Source organism: Protomyctophum bolini, assembly GCF_963924005.1.
Source record: "Protomyctophum bolini genome assembly, chromosome: 4".
NCBI classification, from domain to species: domain Eukaryota; kingdom Metazoa; phylum Chordata; class Actinopteri; order Myctophiformes; family Myctophidae; genus Protomyctophum; species Protomyctophum bolini.
The window spans coordinates 12,052,315-12,079,166 of NC_137865.1; positions in this window are offsets into that span (position 1 = coordinate 12,052,315).

A 26,852-nucleotide genomic window follows, 5' to 3' on the forward strand; every position below is an offset into this window, starting at 1 on the left:
AAAAAATGTTATCCTCATTTTTCATCATTTTTGAACATGGGCTATAGCCCCTACCGTACGGCATACTATAGCACGCCGTTTTTCATCATTTTTGAGGATTTGAAGAAAATTCAAAATTTCAAAAAACATGGGTTATAAGCCCATCGTTTTTTGAATTTTTGAAAAAAATGTTATCCTCATTTTTCATCATTTTTGAACATGGGCTATAGCCCCTACCGTACGGCATACTATAGCACGCCGTTTTTCATCATTTTTGAGGATTTGAAGAAAATTCAAAATTTCAAAAAACATGGGTTATAGCCCATCGTTTTTTGAATTTTTGAAAAAAATGTTATCCTCATTTTTCATCATTTTTGAACATGGGCTATAGCTCCTACCGTACGGCATACTATAGCACGCCGTTTTTCATCATTTTTGAGGATTTGAAGAAAATTCAAAATTTCAAAAAGCATGGGTTATAGCCCATCGTTTTTTGAATTTTTGAAAAAAATGTTATCCTCATTTTTCATCATTTTTGAACATGGGCTATAGCCCCTACCGTACGGCATACTATAGCACGCCGTTTTTCATCATTTTTGAGGATTTGAAGAAAATTCAAAATTTCAAAAAACATGGGTTATAGCCCATCGTTTTTTGAATTTTTGAAAAAAATGTTATCCTCATTTTTCATCATTTTTGAACATGGGCTATAGCTCCTACCGTACGGCATACTATAGCACGCCGTTTTTCATCATTTTTGAGGATTTGAAGAAAATTCAAAATTTCAAAAAGCATGGGTTATAGCCCATCGTTTTTTGAATTTTTGAAAAAAATGTTATCCTCATTTTTCATCATTTTTGAACATGGGCTATAGCCCCTACCGTACGGCATACTATAGCACGCCGTTTTCATCATTTTTGAGGATTTGAAGAAAATTCAAAATTTCAAAAAACATGGGTTATAGCCCATCGTTTTTTGAATTTTTGAAAAAAATGTTATCCTCATTTTTCATCATTTTTGAACATGGGCTATAGCCCCTACCGTAACGGCATACTATAGCACGCCGTTTTTCATCATTTTTGAGGATTTGAAGAAAATTCAAAATTTAAAAAAACATGGGTTATAGCCCATCGTTTTTTCAATTTTTGAAAAAAATGTTATCCTCATTTTTCATCACTTTTGAACATGGGCTATAGCCCCTACCGTACGGCATACTATAGCACGCCGTTTTTCATCATTTTTGAGGATTTGAAGAAAATTCAAAATTTCAAAAAACATGGGTTATAGCCCATCGTTTTTTGAATTTTTGAAAAAAATGTTATCCTCATTTTTCATCATTTTTGAACATGGGCTATAGCCCCTACCGTACGGCATACTATAGCACGCCGTTTTTCATCATTTTTGAGGATTTGAAGAAAATTCAAAATTTCAAAAAACATGGGTTATAGCCCATCGTTTTTGAATTTTTGAAAAAAATGTTATCCTCATTTTTCATCATTTTTGAACATGGGCTATAGCCCCTACCGTACGGCATACTATAGCACGCCGTTTTTCATCATTTTTGAGGATTTGAAGAAAATTCAAAATTTCAAAAAACATGGGTTATAGCCCATCGTTTTTTGAATTTTTGAAAAAAATGTTATCCTCATTTTTCATCATTTTTGAACATGGGCTATAGCCCCTACCGTACGGCATACTATAGCACGCCGTTTTTCATCATTTTTGAGGATTTGAAGAAAATTCAAAATTTCAAAAAACATGGGTTATAGCCAATCGTTTTTTGAATTTTTGAAAAAAATGTTATCCTCATTTTTCATCATTTTTGAACATGGGCTATAGCCCCTACCGTACGGCATACTATAGCACGCCGTTTTTCATCATTTTTGAGGATTTGAAGAAAATTCAAAATTTCAAAAACATGGGTTATAGCCCATCGTTTTTTGAATTTTTGAAAAAATGTTATCCTCATTTTTCATCATTTTTGAACATGGGCTATAGCCCCTACCGTACGGCATACTATAGCACGCCGTTTTTCATCATTTTTGAGGATTTGAAGAAAATTCAAAATTTCAAAAAACATGGGTTATAGCCCATCGTTTTTTGAATTTTTGAAAAAAATGTTATCCTCATTTTTCATCATTTTTGAACATGGGCTATAGCTCCTACCGTACGGCATACTATAGCACGCCGTTTTTCATCATTTTTGAGGATTTGAAGAAAATTCAAAATTTCAAAAAGCATGGGTTATAGCCCATCGTTTTTTGAATTTTTGAAAAAAATGTTATCCTCATTTTTCATCATTTTTGAACATGGGCTATAGCCCCTACCGTACGGCATACTATAGCACGCCGTTTTTCATCATTTTTGAGGATTTGAAGAAAATTCAAAATTTCAAAAAACATGGGTTATAGCCCATCGTTTTTTGAATTTTTGAAAAAAATGTTATCCTCATTTTTCATCATTTTTGAACATGGGCTATAGCCCCCTACCGTAACGGCATACTATAGCACGCCGTTTTTCATCATTTTTGAGGATTTGAAGAAAATTCAAAATTTCAAAAAACATGGGTTATAGCCCATCGTTTTTTCAATTTTTGAAAAAAATGTTATCCTCATTTTTCATCACTTTTGAACATGGGCTATAGCCCCTACCGTACGGCATACTATAGCACGCCGTTTTTCATCATTTTTGAGGATTTGAAGAAAATTCAAAATTTCAAAAAACATGGGTTATAGCCCATCGTTTTTTGAATTTTTGAAAAAATGTTATCCTCATTTTTCATCATTTCTGAACATGGGCTATAGCCCCTACCGTACGGCATACTATAGCACGCCGTTTTTCATCATTTTTGAGGATTTGAAGAAAATTCAAAATTTCAAAAAACATGGGTTATAGCCCATCGTTTTTTGAATTTTTGAAAAAAATGTTATCCTCATTTTTCATCATTTTTGAACATGGGCTATAGCCCCTACCGTACGGCATACTATAGCACGCCGTTTTTCATCATTTTTGAGGATTTGAAGAAAATTCAAAATTTCAAAAAACATGGGTTATAGCCCATCGTTTTTTGAATTTTTGAAAAAAATGTTATCCTCATTTTTCATCATTTTTGAACATGGGCTATAGCCCCCTACCGTACGGCATACTATAGCACGCCGTTTTTCATCATTTTTGAGGATTTGAAGAAAATTCAAAATTTCAAAAAACATGGGTTATAGCCCATCGTTTTTTGAATTTTTGAAAAAAATGTTATCCTCATTTTTCATCATTTTTGAACATGGGCTATAGCTCCTACCGTACGGCATACTATAGCACGCCGTTTTTCATCATTTTTGAGGATTTGAAGAAAATTCAAAATTTCAAAAAGCATGGGTTATAGCCCATCGTTTTTTGAATTTTTGAAAAAAATGTTATCCTCATTTTTCATCATTTTTGAACATGGGCTATAGCCCCCTACCGTACGGCATACTATAGCACGCCGTTTTTCATCATTTTTGAGGATTTGAAGAAAATTCAAATTTCAAAAAACATGGGTTATAGCCCATCGTTTTTTGAATTTTTGAAAAAAATGTTATCCTCATTTTTCATCATTTTTGAACATGGGCTATAGCTCCTACCGTACGGCATACTATAGCACGCCGTTTTTCATCATTTTTGAGGATTTGAAGAAAATTCAAAATTTCAAAAAGCATGGGTTATAGCCCATCGTTTTTGAATTTTTGAAAAAAATGTTATCCTCATTTTTCATCATTTTTGAACATGGGCTATAGCCCCTACCGTACGGCATACTATAGCACGCCGTTTTTCATCATTTTTGAGGATTTGAAGAAAATTCAAAATTTCAAAAAACATGGGTTATAGCCCATCGTTTTTTGAATTTTTGAAAAAAATGTTATCCTCATTTTTCATCATTTTTGAACATGGGCTATAGCCCCTACCGTAACGGCATACTATAGCACGCCGTTTTTCATCATTTTTGAGGATTTGAAGAAAATTCAAAATTTCAAAAAACATGGGTTATAGCCCATCGTTTTTTGAATTTTTGAAAAAAATGTTATCCTCATTTTTCATCATTTTTGAACATGGGCTATAGCTCCTACCGTACGGCATACTATAGCACGCCGTTTTTCATCATTTTTGAGGATTTGAAGAAAATTCAAAATTTCAAAAAGCATGGGTTATAGCCCATCGTTTTTTGAATTTTTGAAAAAAATGTTATCCTCATTTTTCATCATTTTTGAACATGGGCTATAGCCCCTACCGTACGGCATACTATAGCACGCCGTTTTTCATCATTTTTGAGGATTTGAAGAAAATTCAAAATTTCAAAAAACATGGGTTATAGCCCATCGTTTTTTGAATTTTTGAAAAAAATGTTATCCTCATTTTTCATCATTTTTGAACATGGGCTATAGCTCCTACCGTACGGCATACTATAGCACGCCGTTTTTCATCATTTTTGAGGATTTGAAGAAATTCAAAATTTCAAAAAGCATGGGTTATAGCCCATCGTTTTTTGAATTTTTGAAAAAAATGTTATCCTCATTTTTCATCATTTTTGAACATGGGCTATAGCCCCTTACCGTACGGCATACTATAGCACGCCGTTTTTCATCATTTTTGAGGATTTGAAGAAAATTCAAAATTTCAAAAAACATGGGTTATAGCCCATCGTTTTTTGAATTTTTGAAAAAAATGTTATCCTCATTTTTCATCATTTTTGAACATGGGCTATAGCCCCTACCGTAACGGCATACTATAGCACGCCGTTTTTCATCATTTTTGAGGATTTGAAGAAAATTCAAAATTTCAAAAAACATGGGTTATAGCCCATCGTTTTTTCAATTTTTGAAAAAAATGTTATCCTCATTTTTCATCACTTTTGAACATGGGCTATAGCCCCTACCGTACGGCATACTATAGCACGCCGTTTTTCATCATTTTTGAGGATTTGAAGAAAATTCAAAATTTCAAAAAACATGGGTTATAGCCCATCGTTTTTTGAATTTTTGAAAAAAATGTTATCCTCATTTTTCATCATTTTTGAACATGGGCTATAGCCCCCTACCGTTACGGCATACTATAGCACGCCGTTTTTCATCATTTTTGAGGATTTGAAGAAAATTCAAAATTTCAAAAAACATGGGTTATAGCCCATCGTTTTTTGAATTTTTGAAAAAAATGTTATCCTCATTTTTCATCATTTTTGAACATGGGCTATAGCCCCTACCGTACGGCATACTATAGCACGCCGTTTTTCATCATTTTTGAGGATTTGAAGAAAATTCAAAATTTCAAAAAACATGGGTTATAGCCCATCGTTTTTTGAATTTTTGAAAAAAATGTTATCCTCATTTTTCATCATTTTTGAACATGGGCTATAGCCCCTACCGTACGGCATACTATAGCACGCCGTTTTTCATCATTTTTGAGGATTTGAAGAAAATTCAAAATTTCAAAAAACATGGGTTATAGCCCATCGTTTTTTGAATTTTTGAAAAAAATGTTATCCTCATTTTTCATCATTTTTGAACATGGGCCATAGCTCCTACCGTACGGCATACTATAGCACTCCGTTTTTCATCATTTTTGAGGATTTGAAGAAAATTCAAAATTTCAAAAACATGGGTTATAGCCCATCGTTTTTTGATTTTTGAAAAAAATGTTATCCTCATTTTTCATCATTTTTGAACATGGGCTATAGCCCCTACCGTAACGGCATACTATAGCACGCCGTTTTTCATCATTTTTGAGGATTTGAAGAAAATTCAAAATTTCAAAAACATGGGTTATAGCCCATCGTTTTTTCAATTTTTGAAAAAAATGTTATCCTCATTTTTCATCATTTTTGAACATGGGCTATAGCCCCTACCGTACGGCATACTATAGCACGCCGTTTTTCATCATTTTTGAGGATTTGAAGAAAATTCAAAATTTCAAAAAACATGGGTTATAGCCCATCGTTTTTTGAATTTTTGAAAAAAATGTTATCCTCATTTTTCATCATTTTTGAACATGGGCTATAGCCCCTACCGTACGGCATACTATAGCACGCCGTTTTTCATCATTTTTGAGGATTTGAAGAAAATTCAAAATTTCAAAAAACATGGGTTATAGCCCATCGTTTTTTGAATTTTTGAAAAAAAGTTATCCTCATTTTTCATCATTTTTGAACATGGGCTATAGCCCCTACCGTACGGCATACTATAGCACGCCGTTTTTCATCATTTTTGAGGATTTGAAGAAAATTCAAAATTTCAAAAAACATGGGTTATAGCCCATCGTTTTTTGAATTTTTGAAAAAAAATGTTATCCTCATTTTTCATAATTTTTGAACATGGGCTATAGCCCCTACCGTACGGCATACTATAGCACGCCGTTTTTCATCATTTTTGAGGATTTGAAGAAAATTCAAAATTTCAAAAAACATGGGTTATAGCCCATCGTTTTTTGAATTTTTGAAAAAAATGTTATCCTCATTTTTCATCATTTTTGAACATGGGCCATAGCTCCTACCGTACGGCATACTATAGCACTCCGTTTTTCATCATTTTTGAGGATTTGAAGAAAATTCAAAATTTCAAAAAACATGGGTTATAGCCCATCGTTTTTTGATTTTTTGAAAAAAATGTTATCCTCATTTTTCATCATTTTTGAACATGGGCTATAGCCCCTACCGTACGGCATACTATAGCACGCCGTTTTTCATCATTTTTGAGGATTTGAAGAAAATTCAAAATTTCAAAAAACATGGGTTATAGCCCATCGTTTTTTGAATTTTTGAAAAAAATGTTATCCTCATTTTTCATCATTTTTGAACATGGGCTATAGCTCCTACCGTACAGCATACTATAGCACGCCGTTTTTCATCATTTTTGAGGATTTGAAGAAAATTAAAAATTTCAAAAAACATGGGTTATAGCCCATCGTTTTTTGAATTTTTGAAAAAAATGTTATCCTCATTTTTCATCATTTTTGAACATGGGCTATAGCCCCTACCGTACGGCATACTATAGCATGCCGTTTTTCATCATTTTTGAGGATTTGAAGAAAATTCAAAATTTCAAAAAACATGGGTTATAGCCCATCGTTTTTTGAATTTTTGAAAAAAATGTTATCCTCATTTTTCATCATTTTTGAACATGGGCTATAGCTCCTACCGTACGGCATACTATAGCACGCCGTTTTTCATCATTTTTGAGGATTGAAGAAAATTCAAAATTTCAAAAAACATGGGTTATAGCCCATCGTTTTTTGATTTTTTGAAAAAAAAAAATTATCCTCATTTTTCATCATTTTTGAACATGGGCTATAGCCCCTACCGTACGGCATACTATAGCACGCCGTTTTTCATCAATTTTGAGGATTTGAAGAAAATTCAAAATTTCAAAAAACATGGGTTATAGCCCATCGTTTTTTGAATTTTTGAAAAAAATGTTATCCTCATTTTTCATCATTTTTGAACATGGGCTATAGCTCCTACCGTACGGCATACTATAGCACGCCGTTTTTCATCATTTTTGAGGATTTGAAGAAAATTCAAAATAAAAAAAAACATGGGTTATAGCCCATCGTTTTTGATTTTTTGAAAAAAAAAATTATCCTCATTTTTCATCATTTTTGAACATGGGCTATAGCCCCTACCGTACGGCATACTATAGCACGCCGTTTTTCATCAATTTTGAGGATTTGAAGAAAATTCAAAATTTCAAAAAACATGGGTTATAGCCCATCGTTTTTTGAATTTTTGAAAAAAAATGTTATCCTCATTTTTCATCATTTTTGAACATGGGCTATAGCCCCTACCGTACGGCATACTATAGCATGCCGTTTTTCATAATTTTTGAGGATTTGAAGAAAATTCAAAATTTCAAAAAACATGGGTTATAGCCCATCGTTTTTTGAATTTTTGAAAAAAATGTTATCCTCATTTTTCATCATTTTTGAACATGGGCTATAGCTCTTACCGTACGGCATACTATAGCACGCCGTTATTCATCATTTTTGAGGATTTGAAGAAAATTCAAAATTTCAAAAAACATGGGTTATAGCCCATCGTTTTTTGAATTTTTGAAAAAAATGTTATCCTAATTTTTCATCATTTTTGAACATGGGCTATAGCCCCTACCGTACGGCATACTATAGCACGCCGTTTTTCATCATTTTTGAGGATTTGAGAAAATTCAAAATTAAAAAAAACATGGGTTATAGCCCATCGTTTTTTGAATTTTTTGAAAAAAATGTTATCCTCATTTTTCATCATTTTTGAACATGGGCTATAGCCCCTACCGTAACGGCATACTATAGCACGCAGTTTTTCATCATTTTTGAGGATTTGAAGAAAATTCAAAATTTCAAAAAACATGGGTTATAGCCCATCGTTTTTTGAATTTTTGAAAAAAATGTTATCCTCATTTTTATCATTTTTGAACATGGGCTATAGCCCCTACCGTACGGCATACTATAGCACGCCGTTTTTCATCATTTTTGAGGATTTGAAGAAAATTCAAAATTTCAAAAAACATGGGTTATAGCCCATCGTTTTTTGAATTTTTGAAAAAAATGTTATCCTCATTTTTCATCATTTTTGAACATGGGCTATAGCCCCTACCGTACGGCATACTATAGCACGCCGTTTTTCATCATTTTTGAGGATTTGAAGAAAATTCAAAATTTCAAAAAACATGGGTTATAGCCCATTGTTTTTTGAATTTTTGAAAAAAATGTTATCCTCATTTTTCATCATTTTTGAACATGGGCTATAGCCCCTACCGTACGGCATACTATAGCACGCCGTTTTTCATCATTTTTGAGGATTTGAAGAAAATTCAAAATTTCAAAAAACATGGGTTATAGCCCATCGTTTTTTGAATTTTGAAAAAAATGTTATCCTCATTTTTCATCATTTTTTAACATGGGCTATAGCCCCTACCGTACGGCATACTATAGCACGCCGTTTTTCATCATGTTTGAGGATTTGAAGAAAATTCAAAATTTCAAAAAACATGGGTTATAGCCCATCGTTTTTTGAATTTTTGAAAAAAATGTTATCCTCATTTTTCATCATTTTTTAACATGGGCTATAGCTCCTACCGTACGGCATACTATAGCACGCCGTTTTTCATCATTTTTGAGGATTTGAAGAAAATTCAAAATTTCAAAAAACATGGGTTATAGCCCATCGTTTTTAGATTTTTTGAAAAAAATGTTATCCTCATTTTTCATCATTTTTGAACATGGGCTATAGCCCCTACCGTACGGCATACTATAGCACGCCGTTTTTCATCATTTTTGAGGATTTGAAGAAAATTCAAAATTTCAAAAAACATGGGTTATAGCCCATCGTTTTTTGAATTTTTGAAAAAAATGTTATCCTCATTTTTCATCATTTTTGAACATGGGCTATAGCCCCTACCGTACGGCATACTATAGCACGCCGTTTTTCATCATTTTTGAGGATTTGAAGAAAATTCAAAATTTCAAAAAACATGGGTTATAGCCCATTGTTTTTTGAATTTTTGAAAAAAATGTTATCCTCATTTTTCATCATTTTTGAACATGGGCTATAGCCCCTACCGTACGGCATACTATAGCACGCCGTTTTTCATCATTTTTGAGGATTTGAAGAAAATTCAAAATTTCAAAAAACATGGGTTATAGCCCATCGTTTTTTGAATTTTTGAAAAAAATGTTATCCTCATTTTTCATCATTTTTTAACATGGGCTATAGCCCCTACCGTACGGCATACTATAGCACGCCGTTTTTCATCATGTTTGAGGATTTGAAGAAAATTCAAAATTTCAAAAAACATGGGTTATAGCCCATCGTTTTTTGAATTTTTGAAAAAAATGTTATCCTCATTTTTCATCATTTTTTAACATGGGCTATAGCTCCTACCGTACGGCATACTATAGCACGCCGTTTTTCATCATTTTTGAGGATTTGAAGAAAATTCAAAATTTCAAAAAACATGGGTTATAGCCCATCGTTTTTAGATTTTTTGAAAAAAATGTTATCCTCATTTTTCATCATTTTTGAACATGGGCTATAGCCCCTACCGTACGGCATACTATAGCACGCCGTTTTTCATCATTTTTGAGGATTTGAAGAAAATTCAAAATTTCAAAAAACATGGGTTATAGCCCATCGTTTTTTGAATTTTTGAAAAAAATGTTATCCTCATTTTTCATCATTTTTTAACATGGGCTATAGCCCCTACCGTACGGCATACTATAGCACGCCGTTTTTCATCATGTTTGAGGATTTGAAGAAAATTCAAAATTTCAAAAAACATGGGTTATAGCCCATCGTTTTTTGAATTTTTGAAAAAAATGTTATCCTCATTTTTCATCATTTTTTAACATGGGCTATAGCTCCTACCGTACGGCATACTATAGCACGCCGTTTTTCATCATTTTTGAGGATTTGAAGAAAATTCAAAATTTCAAAAAACATGGGTTATAGCCCATCGTTTTTAGATTTTTTGAAAAAAATGTTATCCTCATTTTTCATCATTTTTGAACATGGGCTATAGCCCCTACCGTACGGCATACTATAGCACGCCGTTTTTCATCATTTTTGAGGATTTGAAGAAAATTCAAAATTTCAAAAAACATGGGTTATAGCCCATCGTTTTTTGAATTTTTGAAAAAAATGTTATCCTCATTTTTCATCATTTTTGAACATGGGCTATAGCCCCTACCGTACGGCATACTATAGCACGCCGTTTTTCATCATTTTTGAGGATTTGAAGAAAATTCAAAATTTCAAAAAACATGGGTTATAGCCCATTGTTTTTTGAATTTTTGAAAAAAATGTTATCCTCATTTTTCATCATTTTTGAACATGGGCTATAGCCCCTACCGTACGGCATACTATAGCACGCCGTTTTTCATCATTTTTGAGGATTTGAAGAAAATTCAAAATTTCAAAAAACATGGTTTATAGCCCATCGTTTTTTGAATTTTTGAAAAAAATGTTATCCTCATTTTTCATCATTTTTGAACATGGGCTATAGCCCCTACCGTACGGCATACTATAGCACGCCGTTTTTCATCATTTTTGAGGATTTGAAGAAAATTCAAAATTTCAAAAAACATGGGTTATAGCCCATCGTTTTTTGAATTTTTGAAAAAAATGTTATCCTCATTTTTCATCATTTTTTAACATGGGCTATAGCCCCTACCGTACGGCATACTATAGCACGCCGTTTTTCATCATGTTTGAGGATTTGAAGAAAATTCAAAATTTCAAAAAACATGGGTTATAGCCCATCGTTTTTTGAATTTTTGAAAAAAATGTTATCCTCATTTTTCATCATTTTTTAACATGGGCTATAGCTCCTACCGTACGGCATACTATAGCACGCCGTTTTTCATCATTTTTGAGGATTTGAAGAAAATTCAAAATTTCAAAAAACATGGGTTATAGCCCATCGTTTTTAGATTTTTTGAAAAAAATGTTATCCTCATTTTTCATCATTTTTGAACATGGGCTATAGCCCCTACCGTACGGCATACTATAGCACGCCGTTTTTCATCATTTTTGAGGATTTGAAGAAAATTCAAAATTTCAAAAAACATGGGTTATAGCCCATCGTTTTTTGAATTTTTGAAAAAAATGTTATCCTCATTTTTCATCATTTTTGAACATGGGCTATAGCCCCTACCGTACGGCATACTATAGCACGCCGTTTTTCATCATTTTTGAGGATTTGAAGAAAATTCAAAATTTCAAAAAACATGGGTTATAGCCCATCGTTTTTTGAATTTTTGAAAAAAATGTTATCCTCATTTTTCATCATTTTTGAACATGGGCTATAGCCCCTACCGTACGGCATACTATAGCACGCCGTTTTTCATCATTTTTGAGGATTTGAAGAAAATTCAAAATTTCAAAAAACATGGGTTATAGCCCATCGTTTTTTGAATTTTTGAAAAAAATGTTATCCTCATTTTTCATCATTTTTGAACATGGGCTATAGCTCCTACCGTACGGCATACTATAGCACGCCGTTTTTCATCATTTTTGAGGATTTGAAGAAAATTCAAAATTTCAAAAAACATGGGTTATAGCCCATCGTTTTTTGAATTTTTGAAAAAAATGTTATCCTCATTTTTAGCCCCTACCGTACGGCATTTGTAAGTGTAAGGCTTAATTGGGTCGTCCACTCACAGTTAACAGTCTTTGTATTGAGTTTGTGCTTGAAATGTAGGCCTACTGTAATTCTGCAAACTGTTAATAAATATTTCAATCAAATATTTCAACTATTGATCAGACGCTGTGCATTGACGACACCTAGTGGTCATTCATTTTAATTGCATGCATGCAGAGAAATCACAACATTGTGAGACGCACTGGGTCGTTGCCATGTTTTGCCACGGAAACCAGCGACCTGCCTTGTGTAAGTAAGTAAGTAAATTTTATTTATAAAGCACCTTTCTTAACAATGTTACAAAGTGCTGTACAGTGACACAATAAAATCAATCATAATTAAAACAGGACAGTACAACAAGCAAATAAGAACAACATAATCAAGTCAAATAAAATCAGAAAAATGTTCCCGAAATAAAAACGTTTTCAGTGGACGAAGCCAGGCTTGATACGAGCAGACGTGGCAACGCGATCGAAACACAGGGGCAATCTCCCGTTGGCCGAGAGGTTGGAACTCACGGGCCAATGGGAGCCTGTGTCGTGTAATTTCTCCCTTTACACTGACTATAATTCTATCTATTTGAGACAGAAACGGCTAAGCAATACGGCAGGCTGTAGGCTGTAGTCAAAAGCACCGGACGAATGAAGGCAGGCAGAGAGTGTTCTGAAGTGTAGTGTAGAGTCGATCATTTTATTGCAACCGAGACCAAGACAGAGAGCTTCGCCATTGTCCCTGAGCCTGGAGCTCAGGGACTCCCTCGTACTGAACCGCTGCCGCGGCCAGTTTAAGACTCCCTAAACCTTGCATTTTACAGGACATATATACAGTGTTTTTGCATAGACACAGATATACGGAGGTGGAGACTGAAACTTTACATACCGGTATTCATCAACATATTGCCACTTGGTAAGCAAAGGTCTCTCCTGGATACAATAGAATGCTAAGTTCCCTATCACACCTGGCCAGGCCAAGCTACTTGACTAAGGCCCACGACACCTTGACTTTAAATATCAAAGACAGGCCTCTGCAGACACAGTGACTGCAGATAGTGACAGTTGACTTATTTAGCATGCCCTTAGCACAGTGACCAAATGTATAAGTCGGACATTTTAACATGGCTTATATATGAATATCATGAAATATAGATACCACACCTGCATGCTTTTGGGCGGCCAATAAGGGCAGGGGTAAAACAGAGAGAACTGACTTTCAGAAGGACTACTTTAAAGCAGCACAGAAATTCCCAATGATTGTGTGCCTCAGTGGACCAACGGATAAGTCAAATGATATCCGTAGTATACCTTGTAGAAGTGTGCCGGTTCGAACCCCGACATACTCAAATCTTTACTGACACTTTGCATTCCACACTAACATCAACTAGCACAGAAAAGCTGTGTTGTAGTAACCAGCAGTTAGCTCAGTGTGATGAGTGGCTGTACTTAGTTGTGATCCACAGGTCCACGGTTCAAATCCCACATTATTCATGTGTCTCTGTGATGCTTTGCTTTGCACACTGACTTTCTTGAATAAAAAATAAAAACTCAAAAGCACCAGGAGACATCTGCTGAATGCCCCAAGGTGCCTTGGCTCAATGGTGTGGAGCGCTTGACCCAGTTGCCAGCTTCAGACAGTTGGCCGGTTCAAGTCCCATGTCATGACATCAAGGTGCTGGGAAGGACCATCGGGAGACGGTGCTCTCTCCCCCTGTTTCCTGAAAAGTAACGGTTGGGGGTTATGCCGTACGATATAGGCTATAGCCCACCGTCCAAAATGATGAGAAACGAGGATAATTTTTTTTTTCAAAATTTCAAAAAATATGGGCTATAACCCATCGGTTTTTTTTTCATTTATTCCGCAATTTCCGCAATTTCCATTTCCACAATTTCCATTTCCGCAATTTCTATTTCCGCAATTTCGCAATTCCCGCAATTTCCGCAATTCCGCAATTTCCGCAATTAAAATTTCCGCAATTTCCGCAATTTCCGCAATTAGAATTTCCGCAATTTCCGCAATTTCCATTTCCGCAATTTCGCAATTTCCGCAATTACCATTTCCGCAATTTCCGCAATTACAATTTCCGCAATTTCCGCAATTTTGCAATTTCCGCAATTTCCATTTCCGCAATTTGCGGAAATTGCGGAATAAATGAAAAAAAAAAACGATGGGTTATAGCCCATGTTTTTTGAAATTTTGAAAAAAAAAATTATCCTCGTTTCTCATCATTTTGGACGGTGGGCTATAGCCTATATCGTACGGCATAACCCCCAACCGTTACTTTTCAGGAAACAGGGGGAGAGAGCACCGTCTCCCGATGGTCCTTCCCAGCACCTTGATGTCATGACATGGGACTTGAACCGGCCAACTGTCTGAAGCTGGCAACTGGGTCAAGCGCTCCACACCATTGAGCCAAGGCACCTTGGGGCATTCAGCAGATGTCTCCTGGTGCTTTTGAGTTTTTATTTTTTATTCAAGAAAGTCAGTGTGCAAAGCAAAGCATCACAGAGACACATGAATAATGTGGGATTTGAACCGTGGACCTGTGGATCACAACTAAGTACAGCCACTCATCACACTGAGCTAACTGCTGGTTACTACAACACAGCTTTTCTGTGCTAGTTGATGTTAGTGTGGAATGCAAAGTGTCAGTAAAGATTTGAGTATGTCGGGGTTCGAACCGGCACACTTCTACAAGGTATACTACGGATATCATTTGACTTATCCGTTGGTCCACTGAGGCACACAATCATTGGGAATTTCTGTGCTGCTTTAAAGTAGTCCTTCTGAAAGTCAGTTCTCTCTGTTTTACCCCTGCCCTTATTGGCCGCCCAAAAGCATGCAGGTGTGGTATCTATATTTCATGATATTCATATATAAGCCATGTTAAAATGTCCGACTTATACATTTGGTCACTGTGCTAAGGGCATGCTAAATAAGTCAACTGTCACTATCTGCAGTCACTGTGTCTGCAGAGGCCTGTCTTTGATATTTAAAGTCAAGGTGTCGTGGGCCTTAGTCAAGTAGCTTGGCCTGGCCAGGTGTGATAGGGAACTTAGCATTCTATTGTATCCAGGAGAGACCTTTGCTTACCAAGTGGCAATATGTTGATGAATACCGGTATGTAAAGTTTCAGTCTCCACCTCCGTATATCTGTGTCTATGCAAAAACACTGTATATATGTCCTGTAAAATGCAAGGTTTAGGGAGTCTTAAACTGGCCGCGGCAGCGGTTCAGTACGAGGGAGTCCCTGAGCTCCAGGCTCAGGGACAATGGCGAAGCTCTCTGTCTTGGTCTCGGTTGCAATAAAATGATCGACTCTACACTACACTTCAGAACACTCTCTGCCTGCCTTCATTCGTCCGGTGCTTTTGACTACAGCCTACAGCCTGCCGTATTGCTTAGCCGTTTCTGTCTCAAATAGATAGAATTATAGTCAGTGTAAAGGGAGAAATTACACGACACAGGCTCCCATTGGCCCGTGAGTTCCAACCTCTCGGCCAACGGGAGATTGCCCCTGTGTTTCGATCGCGTTGCCACGTCTGCTCGTATCAAGCCTGGCTTCGTCCACTGAAAACGTTTTTATTTCGGGAACATTTTTCTGATTTTATTTGACTTGATTATGTTGTTCTTATTTGCTTGTTGTACTGTCCTGTTTTAATTATGATTGATTTTATTGTGTCACTGTACAGCACTTTGTAACATTGTTAAGAAAGGTGCTTTATAAATAAAATTTACTTACTTACTTACACAAGGCAGGTCGCTGGTTTCCGTGGCAAAACATGGCAACGACCCAGTGCGTCTCACAATGTTGTGATTTCTCTGCATGCATGCAATTAAAATGAATGACCACTAGGTGTCGTCAATGCACAGCGTCTGATCAATAGTTGAAATATTTGATTGAAATATTTATTAACAGTTTGCAGAATTACAGTAGGCCTACATTTCAAGCACAAACTCAATACAAAGACTGTTAACTGTGAGTGGACGACCCAATTAAGCCTTACACTTACAAATGCCGTACGGTAGGGGCTAAAAATGAGGATAACATTCTTTTCAAAAATTCAAAAAACGATGGCCTATAACGCATGTTTTTTGAAATTTTGAATTTTCTTCAAATCCTCAAAAATGATGAAAAACGGCGTGCTATAGTATGCCGTACGGTAGGAGCTATAGCCCATGTTCAAAAATGATGAAAAATGAGGATAACATTTTTTTCAAAAATTCAAAAAACGATGGGCTATAACCCATGTTTTTTGAAATTTTGAATTTTCTTCAAATCCTCAAAAATGATGAAAAACGGCGTGCTATAGTATGCCGTACGGTAGGGGCTATAGCCCATGTTCAAAAATGATGAAAAATGAGGATAACATTTTTTTCAAAAAATCTAAAAACGATGGGCTATAACCCATGTTTTTTGAAATTTTGAATTTTCTTCAAATCCTCAAAAATGATGAAAAACGGCGTGCTATAGTATGCCGTACGGTAGGAGCTATAGCCCATGTTAAAAAATGATGAAAAATGAGGATAACATTTTTTTCAAAAATTCAAAAAACGATGGGCTATAACCCATGTTTTTTGAAATTTTGAATTTTCTTCAAATCCTCAAACATGATGAAAAACGGCGTGCTATAGTATGCCGTACGGTAGGGGCTATAGCCCATGTTAAAAAATGATGAAAAATGAGGATAACATTTTTTTCAAAAATTCAAAAAACGATGGGCTATAACCCATGTTTTTTGAAATTTTGAATTTTCTTCAAATCCTCAAACATGATGAAAAACGGCGTGCTATAGTATGCCGTACGGTAGGGGCTATAGCCCATGTTAAAAAATGATGAAAAATGAGGATAACATTTTTTTCAAAAATTCAAAAAACGATGGGCTATAACCCATGTTTTTTGAAATTTTGAATTTTCTTCAAATCCTCAAAAATGATGAAAAACGGCGTGCTATAGTATGCCGTACGGTAGGGGCTATAGCCCATGTTCAAAAATGATGAAAAATGAGGATAACATTTATTTCAAAAATTCAAAAAACGATGGGCTATAACCCATGTTTTTTGAAATTTTGAATTTTCTTCAAATCCTCAAAAATGATGAAAAACGGCGTGCTATAGTATGCCGTACGGTAGGGGCTATAGCCCATGTTCAAAAATGATGAAAAATGAGGATAACATTTTTTTCAAAAATTCAAAAAACAATGGGCTATAACCCATGTTTTTTGAAATTTTGAATTTTCTTCAAATCCTCAAAAATGATGAAAAACGGCGTGCTATAGTATGCCGTACGGTAGGGGCTATAGCCCATGTTCAAAAATGATGAAAAATGAGGATAACATTTTTTTCAAAAATTCTAAAAACGATGGGCTATAACCCATGTTTTTTGAAATTTTGAATTTTCTTCAAATCCTCAAAAATGATGAAAAACGGCGTGCTATAGTATGCCGTACGGTAGGGGCTATAGCCCATGTTCAAAAATGATGAAAAATGAGGATAACATTTTTTTCAAAAATTCAAAAAACAATGGGCTATAACCCATGTTTTTTGAAATTTTGAATTTTCTTCAAATCCTCAAAAATGATGAAAAACGGCGTGCTATAGTATGCCGTACGGTAGGGGCTATAGCCCATGTTAAAAAATGATGAAAAATGAGGATAACATTTTTTTCAAAAATTCAAAAAACAATGGGCTATAACCCATGTTTTTTGAAATTTTGAATTTTCTTCAAATCCTCAAAAATGATGAAAAACGGCGTGCTATAGTATGCCGTACGGTAGGAGCTATAGCCCATGTTCAAAAATGATGAAAAATGAGGATAACATTTTTTTCAAAAATTCAAAAAACGATGGGCTATAACCCATGTTTTTTGAAATTTTGAATTTTCTTCAAATCCTCAAAAATGATGAAAAACGGCGTGCTATAGTATGCCGTACGGTAGGGGCTATAGCCCATGTTCAAAAATGATGAAAAATGAGGATAACATTTTTTTCAAAAATTCAAAAAACGATGGGCTATAACCCATGTTTTTTGAAATTTTGAATTTTCTTAAAATCCTCAAAAATGATGAAAAACGGCGTGCTATAGTATGCCGTACGGTAGGGGCTATAGCCCATGTTCAAAAATGATGAAAAATGAGGATAACATTTTTTTCAAAAAATCTAAAAACGATGGGCTATAACCCATGTTTTTTGAAATTTTGAATTTTCTTCAAATCCTCAAAAATGATGAAAAACGGCGTGCTATAGTATGCCGTACGGTAGGAGCTATAGCCCATGTTCAAAAATGATGAAAAATGAGGATAACATTTTTTTCAAAAATTCAAAAAACGATGGGCTATAACCCATGTTTTTTGAAATTTTGAATTTTCTTCAAATCCTCAAAAATGATGAAAAACGGCGTGCTATAGTATGCCGTACGGTAGGGGCTATAGCCCATGTTAAAAAATGATGAAAAATGAGGATAACATTTTTTTCAAAAATTCAAAAAACAATGGGCTATAACCCATGTTTTTTGAAATTTTGAATTTTCTTCAAATCCTCAAAAATGATGAAAAACGGCGTGCTATAGTATGCCGTACGGTAGGAGCTATAGCCCATGTTCAAAAATGATGAAAAATGAGGATAACATTTTTTTCAAAAATTCAAAAAACGATGGGCTATAACCCATGTTTTTTGAAATTTTGAATTTTCTTCAAATCCTCAAAAATGATGAAAAACGGCGTGCTATAGTATGCCGTACGGTAGGGGCTATAGCCCATGTTCAAAAATGATGAAAAATGAGGATAACATTTTTTTAAAAAATTCAAAAAACGATGGGCTATAACCCATGTTTTTTGAAATTTTGAATTTTCTTAAAATCCTCAAAAATGATGAAAAACGGCGTGCTATAGTATGCCGTACGGTAGGGGCTATAGCCCATGTTCAAAAATGATGAAAAATGAGGATAACATTTTTTTCAAAAAATCTAAAAACGATGGGCTATAACCCATGTTTTTTGAAATTTTGAATTTTCTTCAAATCCTCAAAAATGATGAAAAACGGCGTGCTATAGTATGCCGTACGGTAGGAGCTATAGCCCATGTTCAAAAATGATGAAAAATGAGGATAACATTTTTTTCAAAAATTCAAAAAACGATGGGCTATAACCCATGTTTTTTGAAATTTTGAATTTTCTTCAAATCCTCAAAAATGATGAAAAACGGCGTGCTATAGTATGCCGTACGGTAGGGGCTATAGCCCATGTTCAAAAATGATGAAAAATGAGGATAACATTTTTTTCAAAAATTCAAAAAACGATGGGCTATAACCCATGTTTTTTGAAATTTTGAATTTTCTTCAAATCCTCAAAAATGATGAAAAACGGCGTGCTATAGTATGCCATACGGTAGGGGCTATAGCCCATGTTCAAAAATGATGAAAAATGAGGATAACATTTTTTTAAAAAATTCAAAAAACGATGGGCTATAACCCATGTTTTTTGAAATTTTGAATTTTCTTCAAATCCTCAAAAATGATGAAAAACGGCGTGCTATAGTATGCCGTACGGTAGGGGCTATAGCCCATGTTCAAAAATGATGAAAAATGAGGATAACATTTTTTTCAAAAAATCTAAAAACGATGGGCTATAACCCATGTTTTTTGAAATTTTGAATTTTCTTCAAATCCTCAAAAATGATGAAAAACGGCGTGCTATAGTATGCCGTACGGTAGGAGCTATAGCCCATGTTAAAAAATGATGAAAAATGAGGATAACATTTTTTTCAAAAATTCAAAAAACGATGGGCTATAACCCATGTTTTTTGAAATTTTGAATTTTCTTCAAATCCTCAAACATGATGAAAAACGGCGTGCTATAGTATGCCGTACGGTAGGGGCTATAGCCCATGTTAAAAAATGATGAAAAATGAGGATAACATTTTTTTCAAAAATTCAAAAAACGATGGGCTATAACCCATGTTTTTTGAAATTTTGAATTTTCTTCAAATCCTCAAAAATGATGAAAAACGGCGTGCTATAGTATGCCGTACGGTAGGGGCTATAGCCCATGTTCAAAAATGATGAAAAATGAGGATAACATTTTTTTCAAAAATTCAAAAAACGATGGGCTATAACCCATGTTTTTTGAAATTTTGAATTTTCTTCAAATCCTCAAAAATGATGAAAAACGGCGTGCTATAGTATGCCGTACGGTAGGGGCTATAGCCCATGTTAAAAAATGATGAAAAATGAGGATAACATTTTTTTCAAAAATTCAAAAAACAATGGGCTATAACCCATGTTTTTTGAAATTTTGAATTTTCTTCAAATCCTCAAAAATGATGAAAAACGGCGTGCTATAGTATGCCGTACGGTAGGGGCTATAGCCCATGTTCAAAAATGATGAAAAATGAGGATAACATTTTTTTCAAAAATTCTAAAAACGATGGGCTATAACCCATGTTTTTTGAAATTTTGAATTTTCTTCAAATCCTCAAAAATGATGAAAAACGGTCTGCTATAGTATGCCGTACGGTAGGGGCTATAGCCCATGTTCAAAAATGATGAAAAATGAGGATAACATTTTTTTCAAAAATTCAAAAAACGATGGGCTATAACCCATGTTTTTTGAAATTTTGAATTTTCTTCAAATCCTCAAAAATGATGAAAAACGGCGTGCTATAGTATGCCGTACGGTAGGGGCTATAGCCCATGTTCAAAAATGATGAAAAATGAGGATAACATTTTTTTCAAAAATTCAAAAAACGATGGGCTATAACCCATGTTTTTTGAAATTTTGAATTTTCTTCAAATCCTCAAAAATGATGAAAAACGGCGTGCTATAGTATGCCGTACGGTAGGGGCTATAGCCCATGTTAAAAAATGATGAAAAATGAGGATAACATTTTTTTCAAAAATTCAAAAAACAATGGGCTATAACCCATGTTTTTTGAAATTTTGAATTTTCTTCAAATCCTCAAAAATGATGAAAAACGGCGTGCTATAGTATGCCGTACGGTAGGAGCTATAGCCCATGTTCAAAAATGATGAAAAATGAGGATAACATTTTTTTCAAAAATTCAAAAAACGATGGGCTATAACCCATGTTTTTTGAAATTTTGAATTTTCTTCAAATCCTCAAAAATGATGAAAAACGGCGTGCTATAGTATGCCGTACGGTAGGGGCTATAGCCCATGTTCAAAAATGATGAAAAATGAGGATAACATTTTTTTCAAAAATTCAAAAAACGATGGGCTATAACCCATGTTTTTTGAAATTTTGAATTTTCTTAAAATCCTCAAAAATGATGAAAAACGGCGTGCTATAGTATGCCGTACGGTAGGGGCTATAGCCCATGTTCAAAAATGATGAAAAATGAGGATAACATTTTTTTCAAAAAATCTAAAAACGATGGGCTATAACCCATGTTTTTTGAAATTTTGAATTTTCTTCAAATCCTCAAAAATGATGAAAAACGGCGTGCTATAGTATGCCGTACGGTAGGAGCTATAGCCCATGTTCAAAAATGATGAAAAATGAGGATAACATTTTTTTCAAAAATTCAAAAAACGATGGGCTATAACCCATGTTTTTTGAAATTTTGAATTTTCTTCAAATCCTCAAAAATGATGAAAAACGGCGTGCTATAGTATGCCGTACGGTAGGGGCTATAGCCCATGTTCAAAAATGATGAAAAATGAGGATAACATTTTTTTCAAAAAATCTAAAAACGATGGGCTATAACCCATGTTTTTTGAAATTTTGAATTTTCTTCAAATCCTCAAAAATGATGAAAAACGGCGTGCTATAGTATGCCGTACGGTAGGAGCTATAGCCCATGTTAAAAAATGATGAAAAATGAGGATAACATTTTTTTCAAAAATTCAAAAAACGATGGGCTATAACCCATGTTTTTTGAAATTTTGAATTTTCTTCAAATCCTCAAACATGATGAAAAACGGCGTGCTATAGTATGCCGTACGGTAGGGGCTATAGCCCATGTTAAAAAATGATGAAAAATGAGGATAACATTTTTTTCAAAAATTCAAAAAACGATGGGCTATAACCCATGTTTTTTGAAATTTTGAATTTTCTTCAAATCCTCAAACATGATGAAAAACGGCGTGCTATAGTATGCCGTACGGTAGGGGCTATAGCCCATGTTAAAAAATGATGAAAAATGAGGATAACATTTTTTTCAAAAATTCAAAAAACGATGGGCTATAACCCATGTTTTTTGAAATTTTGAATTTTCTTCAAATCCTCAAAAATGATGAAAAACGGCGTGCTATAGTATGCCGTACGGTAGGGGCTATAGCCCATGTTCAAAAATGATGAAAAATGAGGATAACATTTATTTCAAAAATTCAAAAAACGATGGGCTATAACCCATGTTTTTTGAAATTTTGAATTTTCTTCAAATCCTCAAAAATGATGAAAAACGGCGTGCTATAGTATGCCGTACGGTAGGGGCTATAGCCCATGTTCAAAAATGATGAAAAATGAGGATAACATTTTTTTCAAAAATTCAAAAAACAATGGGCTATAACCCATGTTTTTTGAAATTTTGAATTTTCTTCAAATCCTCAAAAATGATGAAAAACGGCGTGCTATAGTATGCCGTACGGTAGGGGCTATAGCCCATGTTCAAAAATGATGAAAAATGAGGATAACATTTTTTTCAAAAATTCTAAAAACGATGGGCTATAACCCATGTTTTTTGAAATTTTGAATTTTCTTCAAATCCTCAAAAATGATGAAAAACGGCGTGCTATAGTATGCCGTACGGTAGGGGCTATAGCCCATGTTCAAAAATGATGAAAAATGAGGATAACATTTTTTTCAAAAATTCAAAAAACAATGGGCTATAACCCATGTTTTTTGAAATTTTGAATTTTCTTCAAATCCTCAAAAATGATGAAAAACGGCGTGCTATAGTATGCCGTACGGTAGGGGCTATAGCCCATGTTAAAAAATGATGAAAAATGAGGATAACATTTTTTTCAAAAATTCAAAAAACAATGGGCTATAACCCATGTTTTTTGAAATTTTGAATTTTCTTCAAATCCTCAAAAATGATGAAAAACGGCGTGCTATAGTATGCCGTACGGTAGGAGCTATAGCCCATGTTCAAAAATGATGAAAAATGAGGATAAATTTTTTTTCAAAAATTCAAAAAACGATGGGCTATAACCCATGTTTTTTGAAATTTTGAATTTTCTTCAAATCCTCAAAAATGATGAAAAACGGCGTGCTATAGTATGCCGTACGGTAGGGGCTATAGCCCATGTTCAAAAATGATGAAAAATGAGGATAACATTTTTTTCAAAAATTCAAAAAACGATGGGCTATAACCCATGTTTTTTGAAATTTTGAATTTTCTTAAAATCCTCAAAAATGATGAAAAACGGCGTGCTATAGTATGCCGTACGGTAGGGGCTATAGCCCATGTTCAAAAATGATGAAAAATGAGGATAACATTTTTTTCAAAAAATCTAAAAACGATGGGCTATAACCCATGTTTTTTGAAATTTTGAATTTTCTTCAAATCCTCAAAAATGATGAAAAACGGCGTGCTATAGTATGCCGTACGGTAGGAGCTATAGCCCATGTTCAAAAATGATGAAAAATGAGGATAACATTTTTTTCAAAAATTCAAAAAACGATGGGCTATAACCCATGTTTTTTGAAATTTTGAATTTTCTTCAAATCCTCAAAAATGATGAAAAACGGCGTGCTATAGTATGCCGTACGGTAGGGGCTATAGCCCATGTTAAAAAATGATGAAAAATGAGGATAACATTTTTTTCAAAAATTCAAAAAACAATGGGCTATAACCCATGTTTTTTGAAATTTTGAATTTTCTTCAAATCCTCAAAAATGATGAAAAACGGCGTGCTATAGTATGCCGTACGGTAGGAGCTATAGCCCATGTTCAAAAATGATGAAAAATGAGGATAACATTTTTTTCAAAAATTCAAAAAACGATGGGCTATAACCCATGTTTTTTGAAATTTTGAATTTTCTTCAAATCCTCAAAAATGATGAAAAACGGCGTGCTATAGTATGCCGTACGGTAGGGGCTATAGCCCATGTTCAAAAATGATGAAAAATGAGGATAACATTTTTTTAAAAAATTCAAAAAACGATGGGCTATAACCCATGTTTTTTGAAATTTTGAATTTTCTTAAAATCCTCAAAAATGATGAAAAACGGCGTGCTATAGTATGCCGTACGGTAGGGGCTATAGCCCATGTTCAAAAATGATGAAAAATGAGGATAACATTTTTTTCAAAAAATCTAAAAACGATGGGCTATAACCCATGTTTTTTGAAATTTTGAATTTTCTTCAAATCCTCAAAAATGATGAAAAACGGCGTGCTATAGTATGCCGTACGGTAGGAGCTATAGCCCATGTTCAAAAATGATGAAAAATGAGGATAACATTTTTTTCAAAAATTCAAAAAACGATGGGCTATAACCCATGTTTTTTGAAATTTTGAATTTTCTTCAAATCCTCAAAAATGATGAAAAACGGCGTGCTATAGTATGCCGTACGGTAGGGGCTATAGCCCATGTTCAAAAATGATGAAAAATGAGGATAACATTTTTTTCAAAAATTCAAAAAACGATGGGCTATAACCCATGTTTTTTGAAATTTTGAATTTTCTTCAAATCCTCAAAAATGATGAAAAACGGCGTGCTATAGTATGCCATACGGTAGGGGCTATAGCCCATGTTCAAAAATGATGAAAAATGAGGATAACATTTTTTTAAAAAATTCAAAAAACGATGGGCTATAACCCATGTTTTTTGAAATTTTGAATTTTCTTCAAATCCTCAAAAATGATGAAAAACGGCGTGCTATAGTATGCCGTACGGTAGGGGCTATAGCCCATGTTCAAAAATGATGAAAAATGAGGATAACATTTTTTTCAAAAAATCTAAAAACGATGGGCTATAACCCATGTTTTTTGAAATTTTGAATTTTCTTCAAATCCTCAAAAATGATGAAAAACGGCGTGCTATAGTATGCCGTACGGTAGGAGCTATAGCCCATGTTAAAAAATGATGAAAAATGAGGATAACATTTTTTTCAAAAATTCAAAAAACGATGGGCTATAACCCATGTTTTTTGAAATTTTGAATTTTCTTCAAATCCTCAAACATGATGAAAAACGGCGTGCTATAGTATGCCGTACGGTAGGGGCTATAGCCCATGTTAAAAAATGATGAAAAATGAGGATAACATTTTTTTCAAAAATTCAAAAAACGATGGGCTATAACCCATGTTTTTTGAAATTTTGAATTTTCTTCAAATCCTCAAAAATGATGAAAAACGGCGTGCTATAGTATGCCGTACGGTAGGGGCTATAGCCCATGTTCAAAAATGATGAAAAATGAGGATAACGTTTTTTTCAAAAATTCAAAAAACGATGGGCTATAACCCATGTTTTTTGAAATTTTGAATTTTCTTCAAATCCTCAAAAATGATGAAAAACGGCGTGCTATAGTATGCCGTACGGTAGGGGCTATAGCCCATGTTCAAAAATGATGAAAAATGAGGATAACATTTTTTTCAAAAATTCTAAAAACGATGGGCTATAACCCATGTTTTTTGAAATTTTGAATTTTCTTCAAATCCTCAAAAATGATGAAAAACGGCGTGCTATAGTATGCCGTACGGTAGGGGCTATAGCCCATGTTCAAAAATGATGAAAAATGAGGATAACATTTTTTTCAAAAATTCAAAAAACGATGGGCTATAACCCATGTTTTTTGAAATTTTGAATTTTCTTCAAATCCTCAAAAATGATGAAAAACGGCGTGCTATAGTATGCCGTACGGTAGGGGCTATAGCCCATGTTCAAAAATGATGAAAAATGAGGATAACATTTTTTTCAAAAATTCAAAAAACGATGGGCTATAACCCATGTTTTTTGAAATTTTGAATTTTCTTCAAATCCTCAAAAATGATGAAAAACGGCGTGCTATAGTATGCCGTACGGTAGGGGCTATAGCCCATGTTAAAAAATGATGAAAAATGAGGATAACATTTTTTTCAAAAATTCAAAAAACAATGGGCTATAACCCATGTTTTTTGAAATTTTGAATTTTCTTCAAATCCTCAAAAATGATGAAAAACGGCGTGCTATAGTATGCCGTACGGTAGGAGCTATAGCCCATGTTCAAAAATGATGAAAAATGAGGATAACATTTTTTTCAAAAATTCAAAAAACGATGGGCTATAACCCATGTTTTTTGAAATTTTGAATTTTCTTCAAATCCTCAAAAATGATGAAAAACGGCGTGCTATAGTATGCCGTACGGTAGGGGCTATAGCCCATGTTAAAAAATGATGAAAAATGAGGATAACATTTTTTTCAAAAATTCAAAAAACGATGGGCTATAACCCATGTTTTTTGAAATTTTGAATTTTCTTCAAATCCTCAAACATGATGAAAAACGGCGTGCTATAGTATGCCGTACGGTAGGGGCTATAGCCCATGTTAAAAAATGATGAAAAATGAGGATAACATTTTTTTCAAAAATTCAAAAAACGATGGGCTATAACCCATGTTTTTTGAAATTTTGAATTTTCTTCAAATCCTCAAAAATGATGAAAAACGGCGTGCTATAGTATGCCGTACGGTAGGGGCTATAGCCCATGTTCAAAAATGATGAAAAATGAGGATAACATTTTTTTCAAAAATTCAAAAAACGATGGGCTATAACCCATGTTTTTTG